We start from the raw sequence: 16,842 nt of genomic DNA, 5'->3' as shown, positions 1-16,842 counted from the left end.
ACATAGGTCATGAATCTTTGTGATGACTGGAGTCACGGTGCATTGTGATGAAAGCGGTGATGGAGCATTTTGATGACAAGGGCATGGAGCAATGTGATGACAGGGGCATGGAACATTGGTCTGACAATTTTCATGGATTATTGTGATGACAGTCGGCATGGAACATTGAGATGACAAGGGCATGGAGCATAGTGGTGACAAATGTCACAGAGCCTTGTGTGACGAGGGCATGGACCATTGTGAGGAGAATGGTCATGAAGCATTGTGATGACTGGAGTCACGGAGCACTGTGATGACAGGGGTCATGGAGCATTGTGATGACAAGGGCATGGAGCATTGAGACGAAAGTGGCATGGAACATTGGTCTGACATGTTTCATGGATTATAGTGATGACAGTGGGCATGGCACATTGTGATGACAAGGGCATGGAACATTGTGATGACAAGGTCATGGAGTATTGTGAAGACAGGTGTCAGGGATCATTGTGATGACATATGTCATTGTCCATTGTGATGACAATGGCATGGAGCATTGTGATACCAAGTGTCATGGAGGATTGTGATGACAAAGGTAATGAAGCATTTTGATGACAAGGGCTTGGAACATTGCGATGACAAGGCTCATGGTGCATTGTGATGATAAGGGCATGGAGCATTCTAATGAAAATGTACATGGAGCATTGAGATTACAGGGGTTTTGAAGCTATGTGATTACAAGGGCATGGAGCATTGTGATGAGAAGGTTTATGGAGCATTTTGATGACAAGGATTTGGAGCATTGTGATGACCAGTGCATGGTTCATTGTGATGACATGGGTTATGGAGCATTGTGCTGACACACGCATCGAGCATTGTGATGACAAGGGTCATGGAGCATTGTGCTGACAAAGGCATGGAGGTTTGTGATGACAAGGGTCACAGAGCATTGTGATAAAAATTTCATGGAGCATTGTGGTGACAAAGGTCACAGAGCTTTGTGTGATGAGGTCATGGACCATTGTGATGCCAAATGTCACGAAGCCTTGTGATGACTGGAGTCACGGAGCATTGTGAATAAGAGGGGTCTTGGAGCATTGTGATGAAAAGGGAATGGATCACTGTGATGAAAAAGGTATGGAGCCTTGTCATGACAGTGTTCAAGGAGCATACTGATGACAAGTGTCAGCGAGCATTGTGATGCCAAGTGTATTGAGCATTGTGGTGACAAATGTCATGGAGCATTGTGATGGGAAGACCTTGCATTTTTGTGATGACGAGCTTCATGGGGCATGTGATGACAAGTGTTATGGAACATTGTGATCAGAAGGGTTTGGAGCATTGTGATGACAGAGGACATGGAGCATTTTGTTTTCATTGTGATGACAATAGCATGAATCATTATGATGATGGGCATGGTGCATTGTGATGACAGTGTTCATGGAGCATTGAGATGAAAAGTGGCATGGAGAATTGTGATTACAGAGGTCTTGGAGCATTCTGATGACAAGGGTCATGGAGCCTTGTGAGGACAAGGCCGTGGAACATTGTGATGGCAGGGTTCATGGAGCATTGTGATGACAAGGGCATGGAGCAATGTGATGACAGGGGCATGGAACATTGGTGTGACATGTTTCATGGATTATTGTGATGACAGTGGGCATGGCACATTGTGATGACAAAGGGCATGGAGCATTGTGATGACAGGCATCATGGAGCGTTGTGATGACAAATGTTATGGAACATTGTGATCACAAGGGTTTTGAGCATTGTGATGACAGAAGTCATGGATCATTTTCATTTCAAGGTGCATGGAGCATTGTGATGACAAGGGCATGGAGCTTGCTGTGATAGGGGTCATAGAGCATTGCGATGACAAGTGCATGGAGAATTGTGATGACAAGAGCATGTAACATTGTGATGAGAAGTGTCATGGAGCATTTTGATGATAAGGACATGTAGAATTTTGATGACCAGTGCATGGAGCATTGTGATGGAAAGACCGTGGAGCACTGTGATGAGAAGACCATGGATAATTGTGATGATGAGCGTCATGGAGCACTGTAATGACAAGGGGCATAGAGCATTGTGATGACAGGTGTCTTGGATCATTGTGATGACAGGTGTCTTGGTTCATTCTGATGACAAGTGTAATGGACCATTCTGATGACAAGCTTGTGGAGTAATGTGATGACAATGGCATGGAGCATTGTGAGGAAAAGGGCATGGAGCATTGTGATGAAAAATGTTTGGAGCCTTTTCATGACAGGGTTCAAGGAGCATTCTGACGACAAGTGTCAGGGAGCATTGTGATGACAAGTGTATTGAGCATTGTGATGACAAAGGTCATGGAGCATTGTGATGACAGGCATCATGGAGCGTTGTGATGACAAATGTTATGGAACATTGTGATCACAAGGGTTTTGAGCATTGTGATGACAGAAGTCATGTATCATTTTCATTTCAAGGTGCATGAAGCATTGTGAACCCAAGATTCATGGAGGGTTTTGATGACAATGGGAATGGAGTATTGTGATGACAAGCACATGGAGCATTGTGATGACAAGGTCATGTAGCATTTTGCTGACAAATGCATGGAGCATTTTGATGACAAGGGTCATGGAACACTGTGATGACAAGCGTCATGGAGCATTGTGATTACAGCGGTCATGGAGCATTGGGATGGCAAGGGCATTGATCATTGTGATGACAAGGGTCATGGAGCATTGTGATGACAAGGTCCTGGAGCATTGTGAGGAGAAGTGTCATGGAGCATTGTGATGGCAAGACCGTGGAGCACTGTGATGAGAAGACCATGGATAATTGTGATGTCGAGCGTCATGCAGCACTGTAATGACAAGGGGCATGGAGCATTGTGATGACAGGGGTCATGGAGCACTGTGACGAGAAGTTCATGGAGCATTGGGCTGACAATTGTGATGGCAGTGGTCATGGAGCATTGCGATGACAATGGAATGGAGCATTGTGATGACAAGGTCCTGGAGCATTGTGAGGAGAAGACCATGGAGCCTTGTGATGACAAGTGTCATGGAGCATTCTGATGAAAAGGGGTGTGGAGCATTGTGATTACATGGGTCTTGAGGCATTGTGATGAAAATGGCATGGGTGATTGTGATGCAAATGGCATGGAGCCTTGTCATGACAGGGTTCAAGGAGCATACTGATGACAAGTGTCAGGGAGCATTGCAATGACAAGTGTATTGAGCATTGTGATGACAAGGGTCATGGAGCATTGTGATGAGAAGACGATGGATAATTGTGATGATGAGCATCATGGGGCGTTGTGATGACAAGTGTTATGGAACATTGTGATCACAAGGGTTTGGAGCATTGTGTTGACAGAAGTTATGGAGCATTCTGATTTCATTGTGATGACAATAGCATGAAACATTATGATGATGGGCATGGTTCATTGTGATTACAGAGTTCATGGAGCATTGAGATGAAAAGTGGCATGGAGAATTTTGATTACAGTTGTCTTGGAGCACTGTGATGACAAGGGCATGGAGCATTGTGATGAGAAGGCCATGGAGCATTCTGATGACATGTGTCATGGAGCTTTGTGATGACAATAGCACGGAACATTGTGATTACAGGGGTCTTGGAGCATTGTGATGACAAGGGTCATGGAGCCTTGTGATGACAAGGCCGTGGAACATTGTCATGACAGGGGTGAGGGAGTATTGTTATGACTAGTGATGGAACATTTTGATATCAGTGGTGAGAGAGCATTTCGATGAGAAGTACATGGAGCATTGTGATGACAAGTTTTATGGAGCATTCTGATGACAAGTTTGTGGAAAATTTTGATAAGAAGCGCATGGAGCATTGTGAGAACAAGGGTCATGGAGCACTCTGCTGACAAAGTCATGGAGCATTGTGATGGCAATGGTCACAGAGCATTGTGAATGAAAACTTCATGGAGCATTATGGTGACAAATTTCACAGAGCCCTGTGATGACGAGGGCATGGACCATTTTGATGCCAAAGGTCATGAAGCATTGTGATGACTGGAATCAGGGAGCATTGTGATCACAAGGGCATGGAGCATTGTGATGACGGGTGCATGGAGCATTGGTCTGACAAGTTTCATGGATTATTGAGATGACAGTGGGCATGGCGCATTGTGATGACAAGGGCATGCAGCATTGTTATGAGAAGGTCATGGAGTACTGTGCAGAGAGGTGTCAGGGAGCATTGTGATGACATATGTCTTGGTGCATTGTGTTGACAATGGCATGGAGCATTGTGAAGCCAAGTGTCATGGAGGATTGTGGTGACAAAGGTAATGGAGCATTGTGATGACAAGGGCTTGGAGCTTTTTGATGACAATGGTCATGGAGCACTGTGATGACAAGGGCATGGAGCACTGTGATGACAACGGCCATTGAGAATTTTGATGACAATGTCGTGAAGCACTGTGATGAAAAGCATTTGGAGCTTGCTATGACAGGGGTCATGGAGCATTGCGATGACAAGTGCATGGAGAATTGTGATGACAACATCATGTAACATTGTGATGAGAAGTGTCATGGAGCATTGTGATGGCAAGACCGTGGAACACTGTGATGAGAAGACCATGGATAATTGAGATGTCGAGCGTCATGCAGCACTGTAATGACAATAGCATGGAGCATTGTGATGATGGGCATGGTGCATTGTGATGTCAGGGTACATGGAGCATTGAGATGAAAAGGGGCATGGAGCATTGTGATTAAAGTTGTCTTGGAGCACTGTGATGACAAGGGCATGGAGCATTGTGATGAGAAGGCAATGGAGCATTCTGATGACATGCGTCATGGAGCATTGTGATGACAGTGGCATTCAAAATTGGTCTAACAAGTTTCATGGATTATTGTGATGACGGTGGACATGGTGCATTTTGATGACAAGGGCATGGAGCATTGTGATTTCAAGGTCATGGAATATTGTGAAAACAGGTGACAGGGAGTGTTTTGATGACATGTGTCTTGGTCCATTGAGATGACAATGTCATGGAGCATTGTGATACCAAGTGTCATGGAGGATTGTGATGACAAAGTAATGGAGCATTTTGATGACAAGGGCTTGGAGCATCGTGATGACAAGTGTCATGGAGCACTGTGATGACAAGATCTTGGAGCATTGTGAGGAGAAGGGACATTGAGAATTTTGATGAGAAGGTCGTGAAGCATTGTGATGAAAAGTGCACCGAGCTTGCTTTGACAGGGGTCATGGAGCATTGTGATGACAAGTGCATGGAGAATTGTATTGACAAGAGCATGTAACATTGTGATGAGAAGTGTCATGGAGCATTTTGATGATAAGTACATGTAGAAATGTAATGACCAGTGCATGGAGCATTGTGATGGAAAGACCGTGGAAGACTGTGATGAGAAGACCATGGATAATTGTGATGATGAGCGTCATGGAGCACTGTAATGACAAGGGGCATAGAGCATTGTGATGACAGGTGTCATGGATCATTGTGATGACAAGTGTCATGGACCATTCTGATGACAAGCTTGTGGAGTAATGTGATGACAATGGCATGGAGCATTGTGAGGAAATGGGCATGGAGCATTGTGATGAAAAATGCTTGGAGCCTTTTCATGACAGGGTTCAAGGAGCATTCTGACAACAAGTGTCAGGGAACATTGTGATGACAAGTGTATTGAGCATTGTGATGACAAAGGTCATGGAGCATTGTGATGACAGGCATCATGGAGCGTTGTGATGACAAATGTTATGGAACATTGTGATCACAAGGGTTTTGAGCATTGTGATGACAGAAGTCATGGATCATTTTCATTTCAAGGTGCATGGAGCATTGTGATGACAAGGGCATGGAGCTTGCTGTGATAGGGGTCATAGAGCATTGCGATGACAAGTGCATGGAGAATTGTGATGACAAGAGCATGTAACATTGTGATGAGAAGTGTCATGGAGCATTTTGATGATAAGGACATGTAGAATTTTGATGACCAGTGCATGGAGCATTGTGATGGAAAGACCGTGGAGCACTGTGATGAGAAGACCATGGATAATTGTGATGATGAGCGTCATGGAGCACTGTAATGACAAGGGGCATAGAGCATTGTGATGACAGGTGTCTTGGATCATTGTGATGACAGGTGTCTTGGTTCATTCTGATGACAAGTGTAATGGACCATTCTGATGACAAGCTTGTGGAGTAATGTGATGACAATAGCATGGAGCATTGTGAGGAAAAGGGCATGGAGCATTGTGATGAAAAATGTTTGGAGCCTTTTCATGACAGGGTTCAAGGAGCATTCTGACGACAAGTGTCAGGGAGCATTGTGATGACAAGTGTATTGAGCATTGTGATGACAAAGGTCATGGAGCATTGTGATGACAGGCATCATGGAGCGTTGTGATGACAAATGTTATGAACATTGTGATCACAAGGGTTTTGAGCATTGTGATGACAGAAGTCATGTATCATTTTCATTTCAAGGTGCATGAAGCATTGTGAACCCAAGATTCATGGAGGGTTTTGATGACAATGGGAATGGAGTATTGTGATGACAAGCACATGGAGCATTGTGATGACAAGGTCATGTAGCATTTTGCTGACAAATGCATGGAGCATTTTGATGACAAGGGTCATGGAACACTGTGATGACAAGCGTCATGGAGCATTGTGATTACAGCGGTCATGGAGCATTGGGATGGCAAGGGCATTGATCATTGTGATGACAAGGGTCATGGAGCATTGTGATGACAAGGTCCTGGAGCATTGTGAGGAGAAGTGTCATGGAGCATTGTGATGGCAAGACCGTGGAGCACTGTGATGAGAAGACCATGGATAATTGTGATGTCGAGCGTCATGCAGCACTGTAATGACAAGGGGCATGGAGCATTGTGATGACAGGGGTCATGGAGCACTGTGATGAGAAGTTCATGGAGCATTGGGCTGACAATTGTGATGGCAGTGGTCATGGAGCATTGCGATGACAATGGAATGGAGCATTGTGATGACAAGGTCCTGGAGCATTGTGAGGAGAAGACCATGGAGCCTTGTGATGACAAGTGTCATGGAGCATTCTGATGAAAAGGGGTGTGGAGCATTGTGATTACATGGGTCTTGGAGCATTGTGATGAAAATGGCATGGGTGATTGTGATGCAAATGGCATGGAGCCTTGTCATGACAGGGTTCAAGGAGCATACTGATGACAAGTGTCAGGGAGCATTGCAATGACAAGTGTATTGAGCATTGTGATGACAAGGGTCATGGAGCATTGTGATGAGAAGACGATGGATAATTGTGATGATGAGCATCATGGGGCGTTGTGATGACAAGTGTTATGGAACATTGTGATCACAAGGGTTTGGAGCATTGTGTTGACAGAAGTTATGGAGCATTCTGATTTCATTGTGATGACAATAGCATGAAACATTATGATGATGGGCATGGTTCATTGTGATTACAGAGTTCATGGAGCATTGAGATGAAAAGTGGCATGGAGAATTTTGATTACAGTTGTCTTGGAGCACTGTGATGACAAGGGCATGGAGCATTGTGATGAGAAGGCCATGGAGCATTCTGATGACATGTGTCATGGAGCTTTGTGATGACAATAGCACGGAACATTGTGATTACAGGGGTCTTGGAGCATTGTGATGACAAGGGTCATGGAGCCTTGTGATGACAAGGCCGTGGAACATTGTCATGACAGGGGTGAGGGAGTATTGTTATGACTAGTGATGGAACATTTTGATATCAGTGGTGAGAGAGCATTTCGATGAGAAGTACATGGAGCATTGTGATGACAAGTTTTATGGAGCATTCTGATGACAAGTTTGTGGAAAATTTTGATAAGAAGCGCATGGAGCATTGTGATAACAAGGGTCATGGAGCACTCTGCTGACAAAGGCATGGAGCATTGTGATGGCAATGGTCACAGAGCATTGTGAATGAAAACTTCATGGAGCATTATGGTGACAAATTTCACAGAGCCCTGTGATGACGAGGGCATGGACCATTTTGATGCCAAAGGTCATGAAGCATTGTGATGACTGGAATCAGGGAGCATTGTGATCACAAGGGCATGGAGCATTGTGATGACGGGTGCATGGAGCATTGGTCTGACAAGTTTCATGGATTATTGAGATGACAGTGGGCATGGCGCATTGTGATGACAAGGGCATGCAGCATTGTTATGAGAAGGTCATGGAGTACTGTGCAGAGAGGTGTCAGGGAGCATTGTGATGACATATGTCTTGGTGCATTGTGTTGACAATGGCATGGAGCATTGTGAAGCCAAGTGTCATGGAGGATTGTGGTGACAAAGGTAATGGAGCATTGTGATGACAAGGGCTTGGAGCTTTTTGATGACAATGGTCATGGAGCACTGTGATGACAAGGGCATGGAGCACTGTGATGACAACGGCCATTGAGAATTTTGATGACAATGTCGTGAAGCACTGTGATGAAAAGCATTTGGAGCTTGCTATGACAGGGGTCATGGAGCATTGCGATGACAAGTGCATGGAGAATTGTGATGACAACATCATGTAACATTGTGATGAGAAGTGTCATGGAGCATTGTGATGGCAAGACCGTGGAACACTGTGATGAGAAGACCATGGATAATTGAGATGTCGAGCGTCATGCAGCACTGTAATGACAATAGCATGGAGCATTGTGATGATGGGCATGGTGCATTGTGATGTCAGGGTACATGGAGCATTGAGATGAAAAGGGGCATGGAGCATTGTGATTAAAGTTGTCTTGGAGCACTGTGATGACAAGGGCATGGAGCATTGTGATGAGAAGGCAATGGAGCATTCTGATGACATGCATCATGGAGCATTGTGATGACAGTGGCATTCAAAATTGGTCTAACAAGTTTCATGGATTATTGTGATGACGGTGGACATGGTGCATTTTGATGACAAGGGCATGGAGCATTGTGATTTCAAGGTCATGGAATATTGTGAAAACAGGTGACAGGGAGTGTTTTGATGACATGTGTCTTGGTCCATTGAGATGACAATGTCATGGAGCATTGTGATACCAAGTGTCATGGAGGATTGTGATGACAAAGTAATGGAGCATTTTGATGACAAGGGCTTGGAGCATCGTGATGACAAGTGTCATGGAGCACTGTGATGACAAGATCTTGGAGCATTGTGAGGAGAAGGGACATTGAGAATTTTGATGAGAAGGTCGTGAAGCATTGTGATGAAAAGTGCACCGAGCTTGCTTTGACAGGGGTCATGGAGCATTGTGATGACAAGTGCATGGAGAATTGTATTGACAAGAGCATGTAACATTGTGATGAGAAGTGTCATGGAGCATTTTGATGATAAGTACATGTAGAAATGTAATGACCAGTGCATGGAGCATTGTGATGGAAAGACCGTGGAAGACTGTGATGAGAAGACCATGGATAATTGTGATGATGAGCGTCATGGAGCACTGTAATGACAAGGGGCATAGAGCATTGTGATGACAGGTGTCATGGATCATTGTGATGACAAGTGTCATGGACCATTCTGATGACAAGCTTGTGGAGTAATGTGATGACAATGGCATGGAGCATTGTGAGGAAATGGGCATGGAGCATTGTGATGAAAAATGCTTGGAGCCTTTTCATGACAGGGTTCAAGGAGCATTCTGACAACAAGTGTCAGGGAACATTGTGATGACAAGTGTATTGAGCATTGTGATGACAAAGGTCATGGAGCATTGTGATGACAGGCATCATGGAGCGTTGTGATGACAAATGTTATGGAACATTGTGATCACAAGGGTTTTGAGCATTGTGATGACAGAAGTCATGGATCATTTTCATTTCAAGGTGCATGGAGCATTGTGATGACAAGGGCATGGAGCTTGCTGTGATAGGGGTCATAGAGCATTGCGATGACAAGTGCATGGAGAATTGTGATGACAAGAGCATGTAACATTGTGATGAGAAGTGTCATGGAGCATTTTGATGATAAGGACATGTAGAATTTTGATGACCAGTGCATGGAGCATTGTGATGGAAAGACCGTGGAGCACTGTGATGAGAAGACCATGGATAATTGTGATGATGAGCGTCATGGAGCACTGTAATGACAAGGGGCATAGAGCATTGTGATGACAGGTGTCTTGGATCATTGTGATGACAGGTGTCTTGGTTCATTCTGATGACAAGTGTAATGGACCATTCTGATGACAAGCTTGTGGAGTAATGTGATGACAATAGCATGGAGCATTGTGAGGAAAAGGGCATGGAGCATTGTGATGAAAAATGTTTGGAGCCTTTTCATGACAGGGTTCAAGGAGCATTCTGACGACAAGTGTCAGGGAGCATTGTGATGACAAGTGTATTGAGCATTGTGATGACAAAGGTCATGGAGCATTGTGATGACAGGCATCATGGAGCGTTGTGATGACAAATGTTATGGAACATTGTGATCACAAGGGTTTTGAGCATTGTGATGACAGAAGTCATGTATCATTTTCATTTCAAGGTGCATGAAGCATTGTGAACCCAAGATTCATGGAGGGTTTTGATGACAATGGGAATGGAGTATTGTGATGACAAGCACATGGAGCATTGTGATGACAAGGTCATGTAGCATTTTGCTGACAAATGCATGGAGCATTTTGATGACAAGGGTCATGGAACACTGTGATGACAAGCGTCATGGAGCATTGTGATTACAGCGGTCATGGAGCATTGGGATGGCAAGGGCATTGATCATTGTGATGACAAGGGTCATGGAGCATTGTGATGACAAGGTCCTGGAGCATTGTGAGGAGAAGTGTCATGGAGCATTGTGATGGCAAGGCCGTGGAGCACTGTGATGAGAAGACCATGGATAATTGTGATGTCGAGCGTCATGCAGCACTGTAATGACAAGGGGCATGGAGCATTGTGATGACAGGGGTCATGGAGCACTGTGATGAGAAGTTCATGGAGCATTGGGCTGACAATTGTGATGGCAGTGGTCATGGAGCATTGCGATGACAATGGAATGGAGCATTGTGATGACAAGATCCTGGAGCATTGTGAGGAGAAGACCATGGAGCCTTGTGATGACAAGTGTCATGGAGCATTCTGATGAAAAGGGGTGTGGAGCATTGTGATTACATGGGTCTTGAGGCATTGTGATGAAAATGGCATGGGTGATTGTGATGCAAATGGCATGGAGCCTTGTCATGACAGGGTTCAAGGAGCAAACTGACGACAAGTGTCAGGGAGCATTGTAATGACAAGTGTATTGAGCATTGTGATGACAAAGGTCATGGAGCATTGTGATGAGAAGACGATGGATAATTGTGATGATGAGCATCATGGGGCGTTGTGATCACAAGTGTTATGGAACATTGTGATCACAAGGGTTTGGAGCATTGTGTTGACAGAGGTTATGGAGCATTCTGATTTCATTGTGATGACAATAGCATGAAGCATTATGATGATGGGCAAGGTTCACTGTGATTACAGAGTTCATGGAGCATTGAGATGAAAAGTGGCATGGAGCATTTTGATTACAGTTGTCTTGGAGCACTGTGATGACAAGGGCATGGAGCATTGTGATGAGAAGTCCATGGAGAATTCTGATGACATGTGTCATGGAGCTTTGTGATGACAACAGCACGGAGCATTGTGATTACAGGGGTCTTGGAGCATTGTGATGACAAGGGTCATGGAGCCTTGTGATGACAAGGCCGTGGAACATTGTCATGACAGGGGTGAGGGAGTATTGTGATGACTAGTGATGGAACATTTTGATATCAGTGGTGAGAGAGCATTTTGATGAGAAGTACATGGAGCATTGTGATGACAAGTTTTATGGAGTATTCTGATGACAAGTTTGTGGAAAATTTTGATAAGAAGCGATGGAGCATTGTGATAACAAGGGTCATGGAGCACTCTGCTGACAAAGGCATGGAGCATTGTGATGGCAATGGTCACAGAGCATTGTGAATGAAAACTTCATGGAGCATTATGGTGACAAATTTCACAGAGCCCTGTGATGACGAGGGCATGGACCATTTTGATGCCAAAGGTCATGAAGCATTGTGATGACTGGAATCAGGGAGCATTGTGATCACAAGGGCATGGAGCATTGTGATGACGGGTGCATGGAGCATTGGTCTGACAAGTTTCATGGATTATTGAGATGACAGTGGGCATGGCGCATTGTGATGACAAGGGCATGCAGCATTGTTATGAGAAGGTCATGGAGTACTGTGCAGAGAGGTGTCAGGGAGCATTGTGATGACATATGTCTTGGTGCATTGTGATGACAATGGCATGGAGCATTGTGAAGCCAAGTGTCATGGAGGATTGTGGTGACAAAGGTAATGGAGCATTGTGATGACAAGGGCTTGGAGCTTTTTGATGACAATGGTCATGGAGCACTGTGATGACAAGGGCATGGAGCACTGTGATGACAACGGCCATTGAGAATTTTGATGACAATGTCGTGAAGCACTGTGATGAAAAGCATTTGGAGCTTGCTATGACAGGGGTCATGGAGCATTGCGATGACAAGTGCATGGAGAATTGTGATGACAACATCATGTAACATTGTGATGAGAAGTGTCATGGAGCATTGTGATGGCAAGACCGTGGAACACTGTGATGAGAAGACCATGGATAATTGAGATGTCGGGCGTCATGCAGCATTGTAATGACAAGGGGCATGGAGCATTGTGATGACAGGGATCATGGAACATTTTGATGACAAGGGTCGAGGAGCATTCTGATGACAAGCTTGTGGAGTAATGTTATGACAATGTCATGGAGCATTGTGATGAAAAGGGCATGGAGCATTGTGATGTAAAAGGCATGGAGGCTTTTCATGACAGCGTTCAAGGAGCATTCTGATGACAAGTGTCATGGAGCATTGTGATGACAAGTGTATTGAGCACTGTGATAACAAAGGTCATGGAGCATTGTGATGACACGGGCATGGAGTATTGTGATGACAGGCATCATGGAGCGTTGTGATGACAAGTGTTGTGGAACAATGTGATCACAAGGGTTTGGAGCATTGTGATGACAGAGGTCATGGATCATTTTGATTTCAAGGAGCACGGAGCGTTGTGATGACAGGGATCATGGAGAATTGTGATGAGAAGATCATTGAGCATTGGGCTGAAAATATTCATGGAGTATTGTGATGACAGGTGTCTTGGAGCACTGTGATAACAAGGGCATGGAGCATTGTGATGAGAAGGCCTTGGAGCATTCTGATGACATGTGTCATGGATGTTGGTGATGAAAAGGGGAATGGAGCATTGTGATTACAGGGGTCTTTGAGCATTGTGATGAAAAGGGCATGGATCATTGTGAAGAATAAGGCATGGAGCCTTGTCAGGGCAGGGTTCAAGGAGCATACTCTCGACAAATGTCAGGGAGCATTGTGATGACAATTGTATTGAGCATTGTGATGACAAAGTTCATGGAGCATTGTAATCAGAAGACCATGGTTAACTGTGATGAGGAGCGTCATGGGGCATTGTGATGACAAGTGTTATGGAACATTGTGATCACAAGTGTTTGGAGCATTGTGATGACAGAAGTCATGGAACATAATGATTTCATTGTGATGACAATAGCATGAATCATTATGATGATGGGCATGGTGAATGGGATGACAGGGTTCTTGGAGCATTGAGATTAAAAGGGGCATTGATCATTGTGATTACATGGGTCTTGGAGCATTGTGATGACAAGGGCATGGATCATAGTGAATGAGAAGTCCACGGAGCATTCTGATGACAAGTGTCATGGAGCTTTCTGATGACAATTGCATGGAGCATTGTCATTACAGGGTCTTGGAGCATTGTGATGAAAAGGGTCATGGAGTCTTGTGATGACAAGGCTGTGGATCCTTGTGATGGCAGGTGTCATGGAGCATTGTTATGACAGGGGGAATGGAGCATTGTGATGACAAGGGCATGGAGCATTGGTGTGAAATATTTCATGGATTATTGTGATGAGAGTGGGCATGGAGCATTGTGATGACAAGCGTCATGGAGCTTTGTGATGACAACGGCATGGAGCAATGTGATGAGAGGGTTCATGGAGCATTGTGATGACAATGGCATGGAGCATTGTGATGCCCAGGGTTATGGAGCTTTGTGATGACAAATGTCATGGAGCATTCTGATGATAAGGGTGACGTGCATTGTGATGAGAAGGGCAGGGAGCATTGTGATGACATGGTCATTGAGCAATTTGGTGAAAAGAGTCATGGAACATTTTGATTACAGTGGTTACGGAATATTGTGATGTCAGGGGTCATTGAGCTTTGTGATGAAAAGTGTCATGGAGCATTTTGATGACGGGGTTATGGAGTATTGTGATGTCAGGATTCATCGAAAATTGTGATGATAAGTGCATGTAGCATTTTAATGACAGGGGTCATGGAACATTGTGATGACAGGGGTGATGGAGTATTGGAATGAATAGTGATGGAACATTGTGATATCAGTGGTGAGAGAGCATTTTGATGACAAGTGCATGGAGCACTGTAATGACAAGTTTTAAGCAGCATTGTGATGAAAAGGATGTGGAGCATTGTGATGACAAGAACATGGCACGTTGTGATGACGTGGGTCATGGAGCCTTGTGATGAGAAGGCAGTGGAACATTGTAATGGCAGTTTTTATGGAGCATTGTTATAACAGGGGTAATGGAGCATTTTCATGACAAGGGCATGGAGCATTGGTCTGAAAATTTTCATGGATTATTGTGATGAAAGGGGGCATGGAGCATTGTGATGACAAGGGCACGAAACACTGTGATACATGGGTCATGGATGATTGTAATGACAAGCCTTGGAGCTTTGTGTTAAGAAGAGCATCGAGCATTGTGATGAAAATCATCATGGAGCCTGTGATGACAAGGACATGTAACAATGTGATGAGAGGGTTCATGGAGCATTTTGATGACAATGGCATGGAGCATTGTGAGCCAAGTGTCACGGAGCTTTGTGATGACAAAGGTCATGGAGGGTTCTGATGACAAGGGCGTGGTGTACTGTGATGACAAGGGCAGTGAGCATTGTGATGAAAGGGTCATGGAGCAATTTGATGAAAAGTGTCATGGGACATTTTGATGACAGGGGTTATGGAACATTGTGATGTCAAGGGTCAGGGAGCATTGTGATGAAAAGGGTCATGGAGCATTGTGATGACAGGGCTCATGGAACATTGTGATGACAGGGGTGAGGGAGTATTGTGATGACAAGTGATGGAACATTATGATATCAGTGATGGGAGAGCATTTTGATGGGAAGTGCATGGAGCATTGTGACAACAAGGTTTATCGAGAACTGTGATGACAAGGTTGTGGAGCATTGTAATGACAAGCGCATGTCGCATTGTGATGACACAGGTCATGGGGCATTTTGCGGAAAACGCATGGAGCATTGTGATGAAAATTTCATGGAGAATTGTGGTGACAAATGTCACAGAGCCTTTTGATGACGAGCGCATGGACCATTGTGATGACAGGTGTCATGGAGCATTTTGATGACTGTGGTCATGGAGCATTGTGAAGACATGGGTCATGGAGCATTGTAATGAGACGGTCATTGAGCATTGGGCTGAAAATGTACATGTAGTATTGTGGTGACAGGGGTTATGGAGCATTGTGATGACAAGGGAATGGAGCACTGTGATGACAAGGTCCTGGAGCATTGTGATGAGAGGATCATGGAGCCTTGTGATGACAAGTGTCATGGAGCATTCTGATGAAAAGGTGCATGGATCATTGTGATTACAGGGGTTTTGTAGCATCGTGATGACATGGGCATGGAGCATTGTGATGCGAAGGCCATGGAGCATTCTGAGGACATGCGTCATGGAGCTTTGTTATGACAAGGACATGGAGCATTGTGATTACATGAGTCTTGGAGCATTGTGATGAAAAGGGCATGGATCATTGTGATGAAAATTGCATGGAGCCTTGTCATGACAGGGTTCAAGGAGCATACTGATGAGAAGTGTCAGGGAGCATTGTGATGATAAGTGTATTGAGTATTGTGATGACAAAGATCAAGGAGCATTGTGATAAGAAGACCATTGATAATTGTGATGACCAGCCTCATGGGGCATTGTGATGACAAGAGTTATGGAACATTGTGATCAGAAGGGTTTGGAGCATTGTGATGACAGAGGTCATTGAGCATTTTGATTTCATTGTGATGAAAATAGCATGAAATATTATGGTGATGGGCATGGTGCATTTTGATGACAGGGTTCATGGAGCATTGAGATGAAAAGTGGCATGGAGAATTGTGATTACAGGTGTCTTGGAGCATTGCGATGACCAGGTCATGGAGCACTGTGATGAGAAGGCGAAGGCGCATTCTGATGACATGCCTCATGGAGCTTTGTGATGACAAATGCATAGAGCATTGTGATTACAGGTGTCTTGGAGCATTGTGATGACAAGGTTCATGGAGGCTTGTGATGACAAGGCCGTGGAACTTTGTGATGGCAGGGGTCATGGAGCATAGTTATGACAAGGGCACGGAACATGGTGATACATATATCATGCAGGATTGTAATGACAAGGACATGTAGCATTGTGATGAGAAGGGCATCGAGCGTTGTGATGACAAGCCTCATGGAGATTTGTGATGACAAGTGCATGGAGCAATGTGATGAGAGTGTTCATGGAGCATTGTGATGACAATGGAATGCAGCATTGTGATGCCAAGTGTCATGGAACTTTGTGATGACAAAGTCATGGAGCATTTTGATAACAAGTGCGTGGTGCATTGTGATGAGAAGTGCAGGGAGCATTGCGATGACATGGGTTATGGAGCATTGTGCTTACACGCGCATCGAGCATTGTGCTTACAACGGTCATGGAGCATTGTGC

This window comes from Hyperoodon ampullatus (genome assembly GCF_949752795.1).
Source record: "Hyperoodon ampullatus genome assembly, chromosome: X".
Lineage (NCBI taxonomy): Eukaryota > Metazoa > Chordata > Mammalia > Artiodactyla > Ziphiidae > Hyperoodon > Hyperoodon ampullatus.
Note: the sequence above shows the minus strand (reverse complement) of the source record.